The sequence below is a fragment of the Vicia villosa genome, linkage group LG1 (assembly GCF_029867415.1).
Source record: "Vicia villosa cultivar HV-30 ecotype Madison, WI linkage group LG1, Vvil1.0, whole genome shotgun sequence".
Taxonomy (NCBI): Eukaryota; Viridiplantae; Streptophyta; class Magnoliopsida; order Fabales; family Fabaceae; genus Vicia; species Vicia villosa.
Genome location: NC_081180.1, coordinates 245,728,465 through 245,748,857, shown reverse-complemented (window position 1 = coordinate 245,748,857; position 20,393 = coordinate 245,728,465). Strand labels below are relative to the sequence as shown.

Sequence of the window (20,393 nt, the reverse complement as noted above, 5' to 3'; positions counted from 1 at the left end):
TGTTTTAAAATATATTATGTTAGATGCGTGTGAATAACAAACTGCGCGCGTAGCCCAGATGGTGGGAGTTTTGGCCAATGACTTGGAGGGCGCGAGTTCAAGCCCTCTAGGTGACAGAACCATTTTTTATCACCTTTTCCACTTAATTTCTTCACAACTTTAACCAATTAGTTAACCCATCAAATTAACTCCTTTTTAATTCATTTTTTATGCACTTATTGATTAATATATATATTTTATAAATAATCAAAAAAATCATAAAAATATTATTTATTTTATATATTTTTATTAGGTTAAAAATGGTGTTGTTTTAAGTATTTTAAAATATATTTCAATATATGTTTTCATTAAAATTTCAAAACCTAATATTTCATAAGTGTTTTAGTGTTAAAAACCCTAATCATTTAGGTCTTAATTAGGTATAGATTTTGTCTGTACTTCAATTAAGTTGACTTTTGTCAAAATTCAAATTATGTTCAAACTTCAAAGTAAACAGACGATCGAGGTTTTCAAACAACAGAACCCCGTATCTTTTCAACTGTTTTCATAAACAGTAAATCATTTTTAAGTGGGCCTCTAATAGAGTGTAAGTCCCAACACCTTCTTCTCTTCTTAGCTTGTTTTCAAAACTGTATTTTCAAAATCTTCTTTCTGTTTTCAAAACATTCTTCTGGTATTTGAAGGGCATTATTCCCGGTGAAACTCTTCAGATACCTATGTGACCTTTGTCCATCTTCACTTCTTCTGTTTTCAAAAAAACCATTAACTATTTATCATATATATATATATATATATATATATATATATATATATATATATATATATATATATATATATATATATATTCAACTGTTATCCACCAATTGCTGGTAAGGCTTTGTACATACTTCTTCAAAGGCCTCCACTCCATCCAGGTTAGGCTTTACAAGCTTTCAATTTACAGTCTTTATTTAAATTATTGTCAAATATAGAACTGTTTATATATATTAGAACTACGTTTGAGTATAAACCCTAGGACAGTTAAACTATATATATATTATAGGAATATGACCTAGGATTGAGAATGTCTTCCCGGTGAAGGATCTTTCCTAATTAGAGATCTGTAGTTCAAACCCCCAAGATGAATTATTCCCGGTGAAACATCTTGGCAAAAACCTTAGAATCCAAAAAATAGGACACATCCACCCAAAGAGGAATTATTCCCGGTGAAACCTCTTACCCATTTGCTTAAAGCCAAAATAAGTTCAAAACTACATAGCTTTCTGTTGTGCTATAACAAGGACCCTCGATGACCCTCGATTAGCCTCCTCTTGGGCTTTGTACAAGGACCCACAGGCTTCTTAAAAGCATTTCCAGCTTCCTCTTGAGCTTGTATACAAGGACCCATCAGGTTTCTTATAAACATAGGAACAGGTCTTTAGTCACCTTTTAACATACCCTGGTGAGTTTCTTCCAATTTAAACCAGACTTTAAACAAGCTAAGTTTGTCTCAATTTCATATTGAGTACACCTTTTGGAATGAGAGACATGGACAGTCTCTGTCACCCTTATCTTCTTTAATTTTCCTTAGCAGAGTCTAGGATCCATGTTTGCTTATCCTCAGTCAGTGTCAGCCTTCATCTTAGGCTTTAAACAAGAAGTCTCCACTAGATAATCTTTCTGCCATTCATTTTAACAAAAACCCCTGGAAAGGGTTAGCCTCCAAAATCATTCTTTCATCTTAACAAAAACCCCTGGAAAGGGTTAGCCTCCAAAATCATTCTTTCATCTTAACAAAAACCCCTGGAAAGGGTTAGCCTCCAAAATCATTCTTTCATTTTAACAAAAAACCCCTGGAAAGGGTTAGCCTCCAAAATCACTTCAAAAAACAAAGATTCATTTCTCTTAGGAGATAATTTCCCCAAAAGAGTCAAAACCCCTGGAAAGGGTCAGCCTCCAAAAACATGATAAAAATCAGTCTTTTAACAGACAATTTCTCCAGCTAAGTCAAAATCCCTGAAAAGGGTTAGCTTCCAAAAAAATCAGTCTTTTAATAAATAAATTCTTCAATAGAGTCAAAATCCAACAAAAACAGTTAGCCTCAACCTTGGGCTTCATACAAAGCACCAAAACAATAAACTCCCCTGTTAATAGTCAGCCTCAACCTTGGGCATTGTACAAGGCAGATAATAGAGTCTCCCCTAGTGAGTCCTTCATTGTTCAGTAGCCACAACCTTGGGCTTTGTACAAGGCAGATAAACCATATTTCACGTGTCAAAGATTCCTAACATCTAGGATCTTTTCCCATAGAGTCATCCATACTCAGTTTATATAAGAGTCAGCCACAACCTTGGGCTTCATACAAGGCAGAAAATAATATTTCCCCTAGTTAGAGTCAGCCTCAATTCTGGGCTTTGTACAGAACACCAAATAAAACCCATCAAAATAGATTTTCCCTAAGTAGAGTCAGCCTCAATTTTGGGCTTTGTACAGAACATAAAAAATCCCTTGTAAATTAATCCCCAGTGGAGTTTTTCTCCCAGAATCATAATAATAATCAATCAATCAAAAAGCCTCAAGCTTGGGCCTCATACAAGCTAGCTAAAAATCAAATCTTTTATACAGTAGATAGACATAGCTTATCTCTATAGAGAGATCTTTCTTCTATCTCACCACATTCAAACAAACAAACATTACATTTCATTTTAATCAAGTCTCCCATTTAGGATTTTGAAAGGCATGAGCTGGCAGTAAAACCCAGACATGTGGTAACTTTCCCTAATTTGGATGAGCATCTTTCTTTCATTTAAGAGGCATTTGACTGGTATACTTGCACATACACAAGTAAGGTCCCCCTCTTGAATGAAATGAATTCAGTTATTCTGTCACTCTTTTAATGTTTGTGGTGGAATAGTAGAAATACCTCTCTATAAAGATGACTTCATGTCTCTTTACTGTAAACAGAGATTTAATTTAAGCTTCAACCTTGAGCTTCAAGCAAGGCACCCAAAAATAATTAATAATTAATTAGTTCCCCAAACTACATTAAGCTCTGACTTCCATTAGGGATATGTAGGCATGAGGTTCACAAGGAATCTCAGCGAGCTAATAAAATACCAAAAATAGTCAGTCAGTCAGTCTGTCTTTCTTTTATTCAATTCAATTCCTTCTCCTAACACAAAGGAGAAACTTTCCCAATAATCATTAGCAGCACAAACACATTTAGACACAGAGAAGGTTCCTGTAGAGTACTACAGATATGTAGGGTGTTTAAACACTTCCCTATGTATAACCGACCTCCCGGACTCCAGAATTTCTAGTCTAGGTGAATCCCCACACTTAGCAAACTCCTAGGATTTAGTTGAGATCTTTTTTTCCCTTTCCTACTCGTAGGACAAATAAGAAAGTTCGTGTGATATCGTAGGAAGAACTGAAATAAAATTCATCCCACCACGGGCGCATTCTCCTTCCAAATTTCGAGTGAAGGGTCTAGCGTGCCGTCCTCCCAAGTGAAACGGGGAGGTAAAAAAAACGACACCACTGAAAAAATGGCGACTCTGCTGGGGATATAAGTGTTAAAAACCTTGGTTTTTCATCCAAACCAATGGTTGACCTGTTGCTGGTCCAGCCCCAATGAGGAATTAGGGATGCCAAATTCCCCCTCAAACAAGAGAGGTCCTGCCTAACCTCTGTGTCATATCATGTGTTTGCTGCATTTATATTTGTTTATTTTGTTTATTCTGTATCGGGAAAGGGCTTGATTCCCCCTTGTGGTGAGAAATCCTATACCCGGATTTGAGTGCAACATAAGACAGGATGGAGGATGTCTTCCCGGTGAAGACCCTCTAATCTTGGTTCACAATTCTACTCTTGGGATTTGCCTGGCTGGTTGTGATTAACTGCGCCAATGCATTCCGAGACTGATTTGTACCAGGAGGACCTAGAAACACATTAACCCCACTTAAAGCCTTTTTAGGACGTAGAGCGGTGATTACGGAAGTGATTGTCACGCAGATACTACACTCAGAGAAAACTCTCTTATAGATACCAATCAACGTATTTTTAAGGTTGAGCAAAAACTCTGAGACCCCTAGAACCCGTTCTATAGGTACAAAAATCCTTATCCTTAGTTTACCATTGGGGAGAGGTTTGCGTTTTGACTTCATGACCACTATACCCTTCAACGCCATGTTTGTTTAAAAACTCTTGTGTGTGCATTCATGCATTCATACATCATTCATTAATAACAACTAAAAACCAAAGAGTCTTCATCGAGTCGTTTTTCAAGGAAACTAAATAACGAACGTTTTGAACTTCAGAGAAAAAGAGAAACGGAGAAAGGACTTAAGGATCTATACTATTGATTATGGGAGAAAGAGAGCTAGGAAATACACCTTCAAGATTCCCCAGGTCGAGGAACTGGGAAAGCTCGGAAAACTGGTGGTCAACCCCCAGGCTTTCAAGGAGAAGTATGGAAAACTTCTGCCTTTGCTCAATACCAACATTGTGGATGGGATCCTTCCCACCTTGGTACAGTTTTACGATCCAACGTATCACTGCTTCACCTTTCCAGATTATCAGCTCATGCCTACGTTGGAGGAGTACTCTCGTCTAATTGGAATACCCGTGTACGCGCAAGATCCGTACTCCGGTTTGGAAAAGAATCCTGACGACATTATCATTGCTGCAACTACTCCTTTGAACGTAGTCGACATCAGAACTCATATGGTGAGTAGAGGAGGAATTCAAGGATTGCCCTCCAAATTCCTATTTGATCAAGCTCGGTACTTCGTCAGCATCCAAGATATGAGCGCTTTTGAGGAAATCTTGGCTTTGCTTATCTACGGATTGTTTTTGTTCCCTAACATTAACGATTTCGTCGACATCAACGCAATTAAGATCTTCTTAATTGGAAATCCAGTTCCAACCTTGCTTGCGGATGCTTATCACTCTGTGCATTCAAGAAACCTGCAGCGAGGAGGATTAATCACATGCTGCGTACCGTTGTTATACGAATGGTTCATTTCGCACCTGCCAAAGTCTAGCACTTTCTGGAACATGAGGGATGGCCTTTACTGGTCACAGAAAATCATGTCCCTCACTCATACGGACATTGATTGGTGTAGTCCTGACAACGACGAAACCAAGATCATTTTCAGTTGCGGAAGTTTTCCCAACATACCCCTTATTGGAACTAAGGGAGGAATCAGTTACAATCTAGCTTTAGCCCGTCGTCAATACGGCTATCCTATGAAAAATATACCAAGTAACATCCAATTGGAGGGTCTGTTCTTCAAGAACATCGACGATCATGGCAACATGCTGAAGAAGGAAATTGTCCAAGCCTGGCGTCTTGTTCACAGCAAAGGGAGAAGATTGTTAGGAAAACATCTTTGCATCTCCCTGGATCCTCACCTTCAATGGGTACGCGTCAGAGCATTCAAGCTCAGGATGCCATATCAGCATCAAGAACCCATTCCCCTAAGGGAACCAATATACCTTTTCTCCACCGATGTTGAAAAATTACAAGCGGCATTAAACAAGGTATGCCAAGAAAGGAATGCTTGGAGGAACAAGTATAGAATCGTCAACACGGAAAATGTTGAGATTCAAAACATCCTAAGAAGGAAGGATGAGTTACTTGAAGTGCTCGATCGACAAATGTCACAAACGTCACTTTCTCATCATATCCCTCTTGCTTCCTGGATCATCGATCAGCTCACGTCAGAGAACGCTCAGCTCAAGAAACAGAAGAAGATGTTAGAATGTGAAGTCGGCTCTTCGTCAAAGTTTTAGAGTCCTTTCTCTCAATTTCTCTGTATTTCCATTTTTCAAAGTGTGTAAAAACGGCGTTTTTGCTTAATTAATAAAAGTTTGATGTTTCATAACGTAATTATGGTGTTTCCTTGAAAAATATTAACTTAATTGCATATCATACATCGCTTTAGTCGTACGCACTGACACGAGAATTGTCGCGGATCTAATAGTCACTTTCCTTTCTCCTGAAAGAGAGGAGGAGAAGGAGGTGAACCAAGACTTTCAAGCTGTCTCATCCATACAACACTCGTTCAAGTCGCAAGAAAAGAATGGAAGACTTTGAGCAAGAGAATGGAGAACTCAGAGAAGAGGTTAATACTCTCAAAGATGCTATTGAAAGGCTCAATAACATGGTAGAAGCCCTGGTAGTTGCACAGAATCGACCAACGCCAGAAGAACCACAAAGGACTGTGGTTTCTGAGATTGTTTCTACTCCTATTCCTCAGTATGCCATGCCACCCAACCGACCTTGGGGCATGCCGTATAACTTTACTCCAGAAGGGTACATACCCCCAGTTTCTGAAGTTCCAAGAGCTACAATGGAGATGCAACCGCCGGAGGGTTACAAACCTCTGGAAATTGAAGTTCCAAAAGCAACGGCAATGGGTTTCACACAACAGAATGCTGAGATTCCAAAATCTGCTGTCATGGCTTCTCCACAGCCGATTATGCATACTTTTCCTCCACAGGGCGGACAAGTATATCATCACGCTCCCAGTGAGGACGCTGGCGTGTATGAAAGATTGGACGAGTTCCAGGAACAGTTTCTGCAAATGCAGAAGGAACTCAAGACTCTTCGAGGACAAGATTTATTTGGAAAGAATGCTGCAGACCTCTGTCTGGTTCCAAATGTTAAGATTCCTCACAAATTCAAAGTACCAGATTTCGAGAAGTACAAAGGGAATTCATGCCCACAAAGTCATCTCGTAATGTACGCTCGAAGAATGTCAACTCAGACTGATAATCAACAATTACTCATTCATTATTTTCAAGACAGCCTGACTGGTGCTGCACTCAAATGGTACATGAACTTGGACAGTTCAGAGATTCGTACTTTTCGAGACCTCGGAAAGGCCTTCGTCAAACAGTATAAGTACAATCTGGATATGGCTCCCGACAGAGATCAACTCCGGGCCATGACTCAAAAGGATAGAGAAAGCTTCAAGGAATACGCTCAGAGATGGCGTGAAGTTGCTGCTCAAATTTGTCCACCACTTGAAGAGAAAGAAATGACAAAAATCTATCTCAAAACTTTGAGTCCATTTTACTACGGACGAATGGTTGCAAATGCACCAAGTGACTTTACCGAGATGGTAAACATGGGTGTACGTTTAGAAGAAGCAGTTCGGGAAGGACGCTTGAACAAAGAACCAGAATCTTCTATTGGTCCAAGGAAGTATGGAAGTTCTTTCCAGAAGAAAAAGGATCAAGATGTCAACAATGTCTTGCACAAAATCAAGAATAAATTCCAACCTCAAGTTGCAACAATAACTCCGGTTGTTAACTCAGCGCCAGCTTATCAACCTCAGGTCTCGCAACAACAATTTCAACAAAGGTCGCAGCAACCTCAGCAGCAGGTTCGACCTCCAAATTACAACAATCGGGCTCCAAGGTATCCTTCCTTTGACCCCGTACCAATGCCGTATGCGGAATTATTTCCAACATTACTGGCAAAAGGACTCATTCAGACAAGGAGTCCTCCAAATCCTACAAACAGTTCCTCACCATGGTATAAGGCTGACCAATCTTGTCCCTATCATCAGGGGGCACCAGGTCACAATATTGAGAACTGTTTCTCTTTCAAGATTGACGTCCAACGATTAGTAAAGAGCGGAATGCTATCCTTCAAAGATACTAATCCAAACGTCCAAGCAAATCCTTTGCCGCAGCATAAAGAAGCTTCAGTAAATCTGATAGATCAACACCCTAACGTCATTCAAATCTACGACATTCGTCAGATAAGGGAAAATCTTGTCAAGATGCACGCTAAACAAGCTGGGTACGGCCATGTACCACCTCACAACTACTTCACATGCGACATTTGTCCAAAGAATAATCAAGGATGTGCCGTAGTTTAAGCTGCATTACAAGAACAAATGGACTTAGGATGGATTCAACATATCCGAGTCAGAACTGAACATGACATCAACATGGTTCAAGGATGTCCAGGAGAATACAAAATCTACAAAGTTGAAGACCTCGAAGGATCGGTAGTCAGGTTCCATAAAACTTTAAATGGACTTGCCTACTTTGGAACGGATTTCCATCCTTACAGTAGATGCAGAATTTGTCGAAGAAATTCACAAGGATGTTTGCGTGTTCGCAACGATATTCAAAAGCTGATGGATGACAATACCATTACTGTTCTTGCCAACAGAGAAGATGATGAAGTCTTTACCATATCTCCTCAAATTAATCAAGTTGAACCAACGCAAGTCAAGTATGACAGCAGGAAGACAGCAATTGCTCCGTTAGTCATCTACTTACCAGGTCCTGTACCGTATGAGTCCAGCAAGGCTATACCATACAAGTACAATGCTACATTCATTGAAAATGGTAAGGAGATACCATTACCGTCTGTTGTCAACATTGCTGATGTTAGCCGAGTCACCAGAAGTGGACGAGTCTTCAACATAACAACAGAAAATGTGGAGAAACCTTCGGAGGAAGTACCACATAGGCAAGAGAATCATCCGACCAATGCTGTTCAAGCGAAAGAAAATGATGAGATCTTGAAGTTAATCCAGAGGAGTGAATACAACATTGTAGATCAATTACTACATACTCCGTCTAGGATTTCTGTCCTTTCCCTGCTATTGAGTTCTGAAGCTCATAGGGAAGCTCTACAGAAATTTTTGGAACAAGCTTTTGTAGAACCTAGCGTCACAATAAGCCAATTCAACAACATCGTTGCCAACATCTCCGCCGAAACTAACCTAAGTTTCTGTGACGAAGATCTTCCTCAAGAAGGAGTAGACCATAATCTTCCACTTCACATCTCAGTTGGTTGCATGGGTGATGTACTCACAGGAGTCCTAATAGACAACAGATCCTCTCTCAACGTCATGCCGAAATCAACATTGTCAAGATTATCTTTCAAAGATTACCCTCTAAGAAAAAGTCATGTCATCGTCAAAGCAGTTGATGGATCAAGGAAGTCAGTTTTTGGAGAAGTGGATCTTCCCATAACTATTGGACCTCAGACGTTCAAAATCACCTTCCAAGTCATGGATATTCCAGCACAATACAGTTGTTTGCTAGGTCGCCTGTGGATTCATGAGGCTGGAGCAATTACTTCAACACTTCATCAGAAACTGAAGTTCATAAGAAATGACAAATTGGTAACCGTATGTGGAGAACGAGCTCTGATCGTCAGCAACCTGTCATCATTCTCCGACATAGAACCAAAAGAAGTTGTTGGAACTAAATTCCAAGCACTTTCCTTGGACAAAGGAAAGGAGAAAGCAGCGTCTATTTCTTCCTACAGAGATGCAATCCAAGTTGTAAAGGATGGCACTACCAGTGGTTGGGGGCACATTAATATTCCTACCAACAACAAGAACAGAACAGGAGTTGGATTCTTTCCAACATCATCAAAGACTATTCCAGGGATTGAGGTAGTTCTCCCAATTCAAGAAACTTTCCGCAGCGGAGGTTTTCTTCAACCTGTTCAACAAACAGTCAATACCATCGGTACGGAAGACACCGATGAGAATTTTGAAGTGGAATGTATGTCCTACTTTCTCGAGGCAGGATACATATTGTAGCAACCTGCCCTAAAAATTAAAGGTTTTAGAGTCGCCACCTATTCTGAAGGGCGAATAGGAAATCCTACGCAGTTATGAGATTCAGGGTAAGTTATTATAATCAGGTCGAGGGAAGGTGTTAGGCACCCTCAACCCTTTCCTATTGGCTTTGAATCTAAGGTAAAGGTTTATGGCTAAAATTTAGAGGTTTAATAGCTAAGGAATTGAATAGGGGAAAATTGAGATTTTAGGGAGGGGGACTCGCCTTGGTTATCCAAGTGCCTACGTATCTCCTTATGGAGAATCAGAGTCAACGTAGTTCGGGCACAGGGTTGTACGCCTTAGAATTAAATTTGGGGTTTGAAATTTGTTTTAAAGGCTTTTGAGTGGCCTATCGTAGTTTTTGAAATTGATTTGAAAGGCATTTTGAATTGCCTGATTGAGAGGGATGAAAATCCGTAGTATCGTGGTTTAGTGTGTTTTAGATGTTTTGGGCGTACAACCCTGATTTGATATGGCACCGTTTGATGCGATGACCAATAGATTTGGTTAGTATAGCTAACGGATTAAGGGGCATTGCTGGTTACTCGGATCGATAGATTGATCGTCGCGGGCAGCAAATTGAATGTGTTTTAATTTTTGTATTTTTATCTCTTGTCTAATGCGACTAATAGATTTAGTCGGGTCAAGAAGAGAATTCAAATAAAGGATTAATTAAATTATTTTATTGCTTTATTCAGATATTTGATCAGTACGACATAGAGAGTCGACTAATTCGAAGGCGGGATGAAATAGATATTCATCCGCCATTTATCCGTTAAAGGGGAAGTTAGAGTTTATTGTTTTTATTATTTTTATCTTTATCTCTTGTCTAATGCGACTAATAGCTTTAGTCGGGTCGAGGAGAGAATTAAGTTAGAATTTTATTATTGGATTTGATTAATTAAATTAATCGATTATTAATCACTGCGACCAATAGATTTGGTCGGAACGAGTAATAAATTGAATCCTAAAACCTTAGCCAAGTGGTCAATGGGATTGGGCGAACCCTAACGCGTTGATAACTCTCCTAAGGTTTTGGTGACTTTTAATTAAAATTGATAAAAATAAATTAACTCGAATAATCGAGATATTTGGGAAAATAATTTCGAATGACCACCTAATCCTAATTATGTATTCTAACCCTAATTTACTTATCCTAATCCTAATTATATTCCAACCTTTAATTAAAAATTAAACTATACATATAATTAAAAGGATTTATATACATAACATGTAAATAATCTATATATAAAAATAATGAAAGAAACCTGGGCTGAGATCGTGTGTGGGCAAGCTGAGAGTCCATAGTATGTACTTCATCCTTATAGGCATCAGATCTGAACTGAGGGAGATCCAATGGTTGAGCGCCGAGATTGCACCATAACCTTCTATGCACCACGCGCACTGGATCTGTTTAGGAGTATTAACAAGAAAAGAAATTAAAACACAAGAATTGCAAGAGGCAGGGATCGAACCCCTGCCCTTGCACAAGGAAACATGAAAACGCCTCTTGCCACTACACCATTGCTCGCTAGCTGATACCATGTCACACGTTATAACTTAAATAAAGAACCAACGGATCAATTTCAAATCACAAACGCGCGTAACAGCAGTACCAATCTTCTTCTTCTTCTTCGCGACGTTACTATTGCACACACACCTGCAAATCGATCTGAATGAAACACGATTAATAAATAAAAAAGGACACCATGGCTCGACCCCAATCACCCTGCTGAACACGATGATACTCCTTATATGGTCCAATTTCACCTCTAACATAGTGTCCCCAAATTAAAGCTTCAAAACCTAGCCATGGTGGCTTTCCCATCCTGCAACAAAACTACAATTAAACAGCCCAGAAACATTCTAAACAGGATTATAAACTCAAATATATATCCGAATTTGATTTATGGTGGGTGAAGGCTTGAACTCGAATTAAGATTTTTTTGGGTCAAAAACGTGAATGTTAGGACGTGTTAGAGTATGTTCAGATCAATGGTGTCTGTTTGATTACGTCCAGGAACTCCCATGAATTGATTTACGGCGCGTGAAAAAGAATTAGTAGCCCCTAAATTGGTCCTCACTCCCATAAAATAGGATTTGTGACGATGTGAGTACGGGACCGAAGATAGGGATTAGAATATCTTGCCCCCCCTCAATGTGTACAAAAATGTTACATTTATATTAGTTAAAATTAGGGTACTTCTATACCTAATGGGCCTATTGCCCAACTAAGTTAATGAATAATTATAATAATAATAATACTAATAATCCTAATAATTAATACAACCTAGTAATAATAACATTAGTAAAAGCTAATTAAAAAATTAATAATGTTAAATATTAATAATTAGTCATGATAAAAATAAAAATGAAAATGATAATAATAATCAAGACAAATGTTATTAAAAACCCAAAATACCCCAAACAATGATAAACCCTCGTAACAATTGGGCCCAACGTTTGGGTCCTAAACACCTGTTAATCACGCCCTTGTTTTAACTCAACCTGATTTATAAGAGAGCGAGTTTGACAATAGAAATGTCAAACCCTATGGCTCTTAATTTTGACTCTTGATGTGTTAAGAGACTTAGATCTGATCGGGCAAATTTTTGGGGTATGACAGCTGCCCCTGTTCAATCTTCTTAAACCTGAAGAGTTGGATAGGCACGTCTGCCTATCATGATCTTAAAGGTAGAAGATGATTGAACACTGAAAATGCCCTGAAATTTGCTTTTGTCGGGAAGAAGTTCTGTGAGAGATGGGCTTACAGATGCCACCCGAGGTGAATACCGTTTTTCAGACTCTGGAGCAAACGCTTTTGAAAGGAACCAGGTGATTGTGATTGTAGCACGGCCTAAAAAGGCAACTTGAACATTATGCGATGTTATGATGCATGCGATGTATGATGCAGCGGGCTTCCCAAAATAAATGAGAGCCATGCATGTATATGCACTATGTATGAATGAGGTATGTTAGTTGAATGATGCATGACTATTAACTATGTTAGTTGAAGTATGTTAGTAACTTTGGAAAAGAAAAATAAAACCTTTGTGTGTCATCGATGATGTTTTGGAGAATACCACTGCCGAGGGACTCATGTGATAAACCCAATTGAAGAACCTTTTGTAAAACCCTTTGTATTTTCGAAGAAGATCACTGCCGAGGGACTAACGTGATAAACTTCATTGAAGAACCCCTTGTGAAACCCTTTGATCACTGCCGAGGGACTAACGTGATGGGTAAACGTAACTATCAATAGCAAGACTCGCAGTTTGTTGTGTAGAAGATAGTTAACTTGCTATAGCGCTAGCAAGCTTTCGTAGTTTGTGAACCCCACTTACTATGGTTCTAGTAAGTTTCCGTAGTTTGTGAACCCCACTTACTATAGTTCTAGTAAGTTTTCGTAGTTTGTGAACCCCAAAAGGATCACTTGCTATAGTTCTAGCAAGCTCACCTGCACTGTTTAGGATTATTTGCTATGCTTATAGCAACCTCACCTGCACCATTTGGGATCATTTGCCATGCTTGTAGCAAACTCACCTGTACCATTTAGGATCATTTGCCGTGCTTGTAGCAAACTCACCTGCCCCATTTAGGATCATTTGTCGTGCTTGTAGCAAACTCACCCGCACCATATAGGATCATTTGTCGTGCTTGTAGCAAACTCACCTGCCCCATTTAGGATCATTTGCCGTGCTTGTAGCAAACTCACCCGCACCATTTAGGATCATTTGCCGTGCTTGTAGCAAACTCACCTGCCCCATTTAGGATCATTTGCCGTGCTTGTAGCAAACTCACCCGCACCATTTAGGATCATTTGCCGTGCTTGTAGCAAACTCACCTGCCCCATTTAGGATCATTTGCCGTGCTTGTAGCAAACTCACCTGCCCCATTTAGGATCGTTTGCCGTGCTTGTAGCAAATTCACCCGCACCATTTAGGATCGTTTGCCGTGCTTGTAGCAAACTCACCCGCACCATTTAGGATCATTTGCCGTGGTTCGGACAAATTTCACCTGCACCATTTGAAATTACCTGCCATGGTTCTGACAAGCGTACCTGTATAATAGAAATTATTTGCTATAGTTCTAGCAAACTTACCTGCGCCAATAGAAGTCACTTGCCCTGCTTCGGACAAGCTTACCTGCACCAATAGGAGTCGCTTGTCCTGGTTCGGACAAGTTTACCCGCACAAATAGGAATCATTTGCTATAGTTCTAGCAAACTTACCTGCGCCAAAGGAATTACCTGCCATGGTTCTGACAAGCGTATCTGCATAAGATGAATCATTTGCTATAGTTCTAGCAAACTTACCTGTCACAACATGGGGGTTGGAAACTCACGACACGTGGGTCGGAAAATACACCTACCACAACACGGGGGTTGGAAACTTACGACTCAAGGGTCGGAAAATACACCTATCACAACACGAGGGTTGGAAACTTACGACTCGAGGGTCGGAAAATACACCTATCACAACACGAGGGTTGGAAACTGGGCTTTTGTAGTATTTGAATGCACTAGATGATATGCATATGTTAATGCGCATGCATTACGCCAAAAATGATTTTTAAAAGCGCCCTTACGAAAGCGCTTTACAGTGAAAGCGCTCTCATAGCCTTTCAAAAAATAAATTGCTAAAAAAAGTGCATACCCTACGAAAGCGCTTTTGAAAAGCGCACTTATAGGTGGAAACTTAAAAGCGCTTTTTAGTGAAAGCGCTCTCATAGCCTTTTTAAAAAAAGTTCGCTAAAAATGTGCATACCCTACGAAAGCGCTTTTGAAAAGCGCTCTTATAGACTGACATGTGAAAGCGCTTTTGAAAGCGCTCTTATAGCCCATGATACGACGGCGCTTTGTAGTTAAAAAACGCTCTGGTACCCCATGCTTAGAGAGCGCTTTTTAAAAAGCGCTTTGGTACCCCATGTTATAATTAAAATTAATAAAATTGAGGGTTTATTCTTTCAGATACGCTTCTGTTCATTATCTTCTTCTCCAGTAATTCATCTCTTCACCAACTCCGTCCGTCTACTCGCTCTGTCTCGTCGCCGCCGTCCGTCTCATCGCCGCCGTCCGTCTCTCCTCCGTCTGTCTCTCCTCCGTCTCCAGCCGTCGTGGCCGTAACCTCTCTTCTCCGGCATCACTGTTTTCAGGTAAAATCTTCTTCTCCATATTTAGGGTTTTGTTCAAGCTTCTTCAACCTTCAGAACACGAACTGCAAGCTTCTTCAACCTTCCACTCTATTGATGTTATATGCATTTTATTGACAAGTAACCAAATTCTATTGTGATGAAAAAACAGAATAAAACTCACGTTCATAATCTATTGACATGTTTTGATTTTGTGTGCTTACTGATTCATAGTATGGATTTTGTTGGAAATGGTCAATCCTGAAAAATTTAGTTTGTTGTTTGTTCTGTTGTGCCTTCCATAACTAGAAACTTACTGTCAGTGTCAAATTTATCAATTTAGATAATCATGTTATGTTGAGTTATTAAGTTACTCAAAAATTTAGAGTAGTCATGTTGATTGAGTCTAATAGAAGGTTGTTCCAGTTGTTACATTGTTCTCCAATGAGTTGAAGCTTTTCAACTCTGTCAGATACAACTTCTAATATGTTTTGGAGTTTTTGAAGATGAATTTATGCATTAATTACTCTCTTTGAAGATGTTAAAGAACATGTTATTGACAATGGATTATACTAATTTATGTGCTATTGTTAATAAGTACATGTTATTGACAATGGATTGAAGATATACTAAAATTTGGTTGCATTTTAAATTGAAATTATAGTTTTCCATTGACACAATTTCTAGTGTTGTCAATGTTATAGATTTGTGACTTATTCTTTTTGTATTGCTGCTCTTACATAAATATCTTGTAGTTTATGTTAGCATGCATTAGTTACATGAGTTTTGTTTGGTACAGTGGATATTTGTATTTAACTGCATCGCGTGTGTGTGTTTAATTTTACAGTTACTTTGAAGTCTCTGGTTTCTACTTGTACAACGCCGATTCAAACCTACCCATCTCCCACATCAAGTCTAACTCAGGTTACTATCCCTTTCTTCTTGCTTATAGTTTGTTATTTTCTGCTTATAGTTTATTGTTTATGGTTCTATTTAATATCAATTTAGTGTCTCTCAACCAGTTTTTTGGTTTGTGGACTTATATTACCTTGAAATAAGGTAATGTCTTCTTTAAGAAATCGGGTATTCTGATTAGGTATTCTGATTAGGTATTCTATTATGATGATAGCTATTTATTATATATCTTGACAGAATTCCTTAGTACCTGATAGAGAAACCAAGAAGCATTTGTTTAGCTTAATTAAGTCATGGATAAGACATGGATGAGATCAAACCGATTGTCGAAAGAGTACGAGAAAGGGGTATGGGAATTCGTTGAGTTTGCGGCTAAGCACTCCGAAGACCCGCTTCGAATGCCGTGTCCTTGCTTGGGTTGCTGTTATGGGGGTAAGGTTGACGGGAATAAGTTGGCATCCCATTTACTACGGTTTGGAATTGATAGAAGTTATACATGTTGGACAATGCATGGTGAGAAAAGTAACGGGAATGCTGGGTCGAGTTGTAATAGGAAGTATGCCTCAAACGACGATTGCACAGACACATACGATTGCGATCGAGTCGAAGAGATTGCAGAAGCGCTTGAAGAAGATCTTGCGGATTGTCCCAAAATGTTTGAGAGGTTGGTAAGCGATGCAGAGAAACCGTTGTATGATGGTTGTTCAAAATTCACAAGATTGTCTGCGGTGTTAAAGTTGTACAACTTAAAGGCGGACAATGGATGGTCGGATAAAAGTTTCACAGAGTTATTAGCCCTTATGAAAGATATGCTACCAGAGGATAATGTTCTTCCCAATCGAACGTATGAAGCCAAAAAGATGTTGTCCTCTATTGGCATGAGCTATGATAAGATACATGCATGTCCAAACGATTGCGTTTTGTTTCGAAACGAGTATGCAGCGTTGAATGAGTGTCCTAAATGTGGTGCCCCTCGATATAAGAAAAAGTTGTCTCCTGCTAAAGTCTTATGGTATTTTCCTATAATTTCGAGATTTAGACGCATGTATCGTAGTGAGACCGATTCAAGACACTTGACTTGGCATGCAGATGAAAGAATTATTGATGGAAAGTTGCGACATCCGGCAGACTCACCACAATGGATGAAAGTTGATATTGATTATCCTGAATTTGGAAAAGAAGCAAGAAACCTTCGGTTGTCATTGTCTACTGATGGAATGAACCCGCATGGTATTCAAAGTATCTCGCATAGCACATGGCCTGTGATTCTTATGATCTATAACCTACCTCCGTGGCTATGTATGAAGCGTAAGTACATGATGTTATCAATGCTAATTTCTGGGCCTAAACAACCAGGGAATGACATAGACGTATACTTGGCACCGTTAATCGAAGATTTAAAGTTTTTGTGGGACAACGGTGTGGAGGTTTACGATGGGTATAGGAAGGAAAGTTTCAACTTGAGGGCGATGTTGTTTGGAACAATTAATGATTTTCCAGCATACGGAAATCTATCCGGGTACAGCAATAAAGGTCAAAAGGCGTGTCCCGTTTGTGAAGATGAAACCGATACGACACGATTGGATCTTTGTCAGAAGAATGTCTTTCTCGGTCATCGTAGATTCTTAAATTCTAATCATCACTACCGTGGGTGGAGAAAAGCATTCAACGGAAAGGCCGAACATGGTACAGCCCCGCCTTTTTTGTCAGGTGATCAAATTTTTGAAAAGGTGAAAGATGTGAGCACTCAGTTTGGCAAGCCTTTTGCACATTCACTTGTCAAGGGTAGGTGGAAGAAGAAGTCCATTTTTTTTGAACTTCCATATTGGAAGTCGTTGTACGTAAGACATTTCCTGGATGTTATGCATATTGAAAAAAATGTATTTGACAGCGTTATAGGTACGTTACTCAATATACCAGGAAAGTCTAAGGATGGCGTTAACATAAGGAATGACATGGTAAACATGGGGATGAGAACTGAATTGAGACCCGTGACGGAAGGAAGACGAACATATCTGCCACCTGCTGTTTACACTCTATCTAGAAAGGAGAAGAAAACATTGTGTAAGTTCCTCAGTGAAGTTAAAGTTCCAGAAGGCTACTCTTCAGATATTAGAAGACTTGTGTCCATGAAAGACCTCAAGTTAAAGAGTTTGAAGACGCATGATTGTCATGTTATAATGGAACATTTTTTACCAATAGGTATACGTTCTATTCTGCCAGAAAAAGTAAGAAGCGCAATAACTAAGCTGTGTTTCTTCTTCAGGTCAATTTGCAGTAAGGTGGTCGATCCCGCGATCTTACCAACATTGCAAAAAGAGATAGTTGTTACTTTATGTGATCTTGAAATGTATTTTCCTCCCTCGTTTTTTGACATAATGGTTCATCTAGTCGTTCATCTTGTGAAAGAGACACAATTGTGCGGACCAGCTTATATGAGATGGATGTACCCTGCTGAACGTTATATGAAAATATTAAAAGGGTACGTGAAAAACAGAAGTCGACCGGAGGGTTGTATTGCCGAACGATACGTTGTTGAAGAAGCGGTTGAGTTTTGTACTGAATATCTGTCAAATGTTCAATCAATTGGACTCCCCAAATCTCATATTGTCGAAAAAAAAGAAGGAAAAAGGCTAATTGGAAATAAAGTTGTGACAGTATCAATGGTCGAACGGGATCAAGCGCACTTGTATGTTCTGCACAATGAGATTGAGGTTGAGCCGTATGTTGAAATGCACAAGGTTGTTCTCCGAGATTTAAATCCAAATAGAAATGAGAACTGGATAGTACGAGAGCACAATCGAAGTTTCATACCGTGGTTTAGGGATCATATTTATTCAAAGTATCGTTCAGATCCTGCTTCAGTAACAGAAAGGTTGAGATGTTTAGCCTATGGTCCAAGTGTAATTGTGCTTTCTTATAGCGCATACGCAATTAATGGATACACATTTTATACCAAAGAACAGGATGATAAAAGTACTATGCAAAATAGTGGTGTTACCTTGGTAGCTGAAGCAATGCACATATCAAGTGCGAATGACTTAAATCCGAAATTTGCAAATTTGTCATATTTTGGGGTTATCGAGCGCATTTTGGTGTTTGATTACGCGAAGTTTCAGATTCCTGTATTTGGTTGCAAGTGGGTTGAAAATAATAGTGGCATACGAATGGATAAGTCAGGATTTTTGCAAGTGGATCTCAATAGGGTAGGGTACAAAGATGAGCCTTTCATTTTAGCCTCTCAAGCTAAACAAGTGTTCTATGTCAATGATCCGACAAGTACGAAATGGTCTATAGTGCTTTTATCTAACAAAATAGTAGATGAAAACATTGAAGATCAAGGTGATATTGGTGTTGGCATTGAATCTTGTACAAGAAACGATCAAAATGAGAATGAATCTTGTACTAGAAATGATCATAATGAGGGTATTTGGATCAATCCAACCGTCCGCGTTGTTAAGAGACGCGTAGAACACAATCCTACAAAGAAAAGAAAGAGACGTTAGTGATAAAGGTAATAGTATACATATTCCGACTAATTTGTTTTATTCAATTTGTACCGATTGTTTTAATCAATAGTATAGTACTTATTCAATTTTGGTGCATATTCTCGTTTTGTACATAACTTTTGAACCATGTATCCGTTTGTCGACTTCTTTACATGTAACTATACTATTTTGACGATTCCGGAGCTGCTCATGCACTTATATGTTCATTTCGGGACTGTTTTTTTATCGGTTTTGCTTCTGCCCGTAATCAAAAGTCGGGCTTAGGGTCTGAATTTCGGAAAACCGACTTTATTTTTGAGTCCGTGGGGACGTTTTACCATAGCCATGTAAATTTCGTTCAATTCCGACAACTTTATTTTTTGACGCTTATTTTGATTTGTACCGATTTCGTTTCCGATTTACTTGTACATGCATGGTTTGACTTCCATTTTACTTGTATAGATTGTTAGCTTATTAATAGTGTACTAATGTGCTTTAGTTTGTTTGATACAGGTTAAATGGCTCCGGATAGAGATGCTCCACCTGAAAACTCACAAGAAAGAGATGCTCAAGAAAGAGATGCCACGGATACAAATGCTCCACCTGATACTGAAGCAAAAGAAGTTGCACGAGGAATCACTATCATGAAGGGAATCGTTCGACATAGAGACCAATGATTAGTATACAGATTGGAATGGAATTCTGATAAACAAGCAATTGGTCCTAATTCTGCAAAGTTGACAAGTTATATTGGTACACTTGTTCGTATGCATATTCCGGTCTCCGTAGCTAGATGGAATCTGAAAAGCGAAAACTTGGATGCGAAAAAAAAAGCGATTTGGGACGAGCTTCAGGTATATATCATATATGGTTAATTGTTGTTATTATCTTGATGATAAATTGTTTAAATTACTTATACTAACACACTATGAGTATGTTTTTTTGCAGAGGACTTTTGAGATACCAGATGATCGTAGACGCTACATACTTGGTTTGGCCGGCAAAAGATATAGAGGGTGGAAAGCTTTTTTGACAAACACTTATCTTAAGGATAAAGATGGAAACTTTCTTGAAGAGGCACCGGGACGGCCAAAAAAGTATGAGATCTTCATTGGTGAAGAAGATTGGGCTAAGTTTGTAGAGCAAAGAGATGAAGATTTTCGGAAAAGGAGTGCCAAGAATAGTGCGAGAGCATCCAAACCCGTATATCCATACAAAAAAGGGCGTTTGGGATATGCACGCTTGGAGGATAAAATTGTAAGTAAATAGAAATGCG

At 39.0% G+C, this 20,393-nt stretch overlaps 1 protein-coding gene across 3 annotated transcripts in view; it reads left to right on the top strand.

The window, feature by feature from the left end:
* Window positions 1–20,393, top strand: part of LOC131645073 (uncharacterized) — a 30,507-nt gene that overhangs the window by 7,522 nt on the left and 2,592 nt on the right. Inside the window, exons 2-5 of one of the 3 annotated variants that reach the window (XM_058915727.1) lie at window positions 14,554–14,738; window positions 15,562–15,638; window positions 19,631–19,971; window positions 20,066–20,374. The gene's annotated coding sequence lies outside the window, so the exon portion shown is untranslated. Of the gene's footprint in view, window positions 1–14,553; window positions 14,739–15,561; window positions 15,639–18,968; window positions 19,144–19,630; window positions 19,972–20,065; window positions 20,375–20,393 lie in introns of those variants that run through there. The other 2 variants (XM_058915728.1, XM_058915729.1) reach the window with 2 other exon arrangements.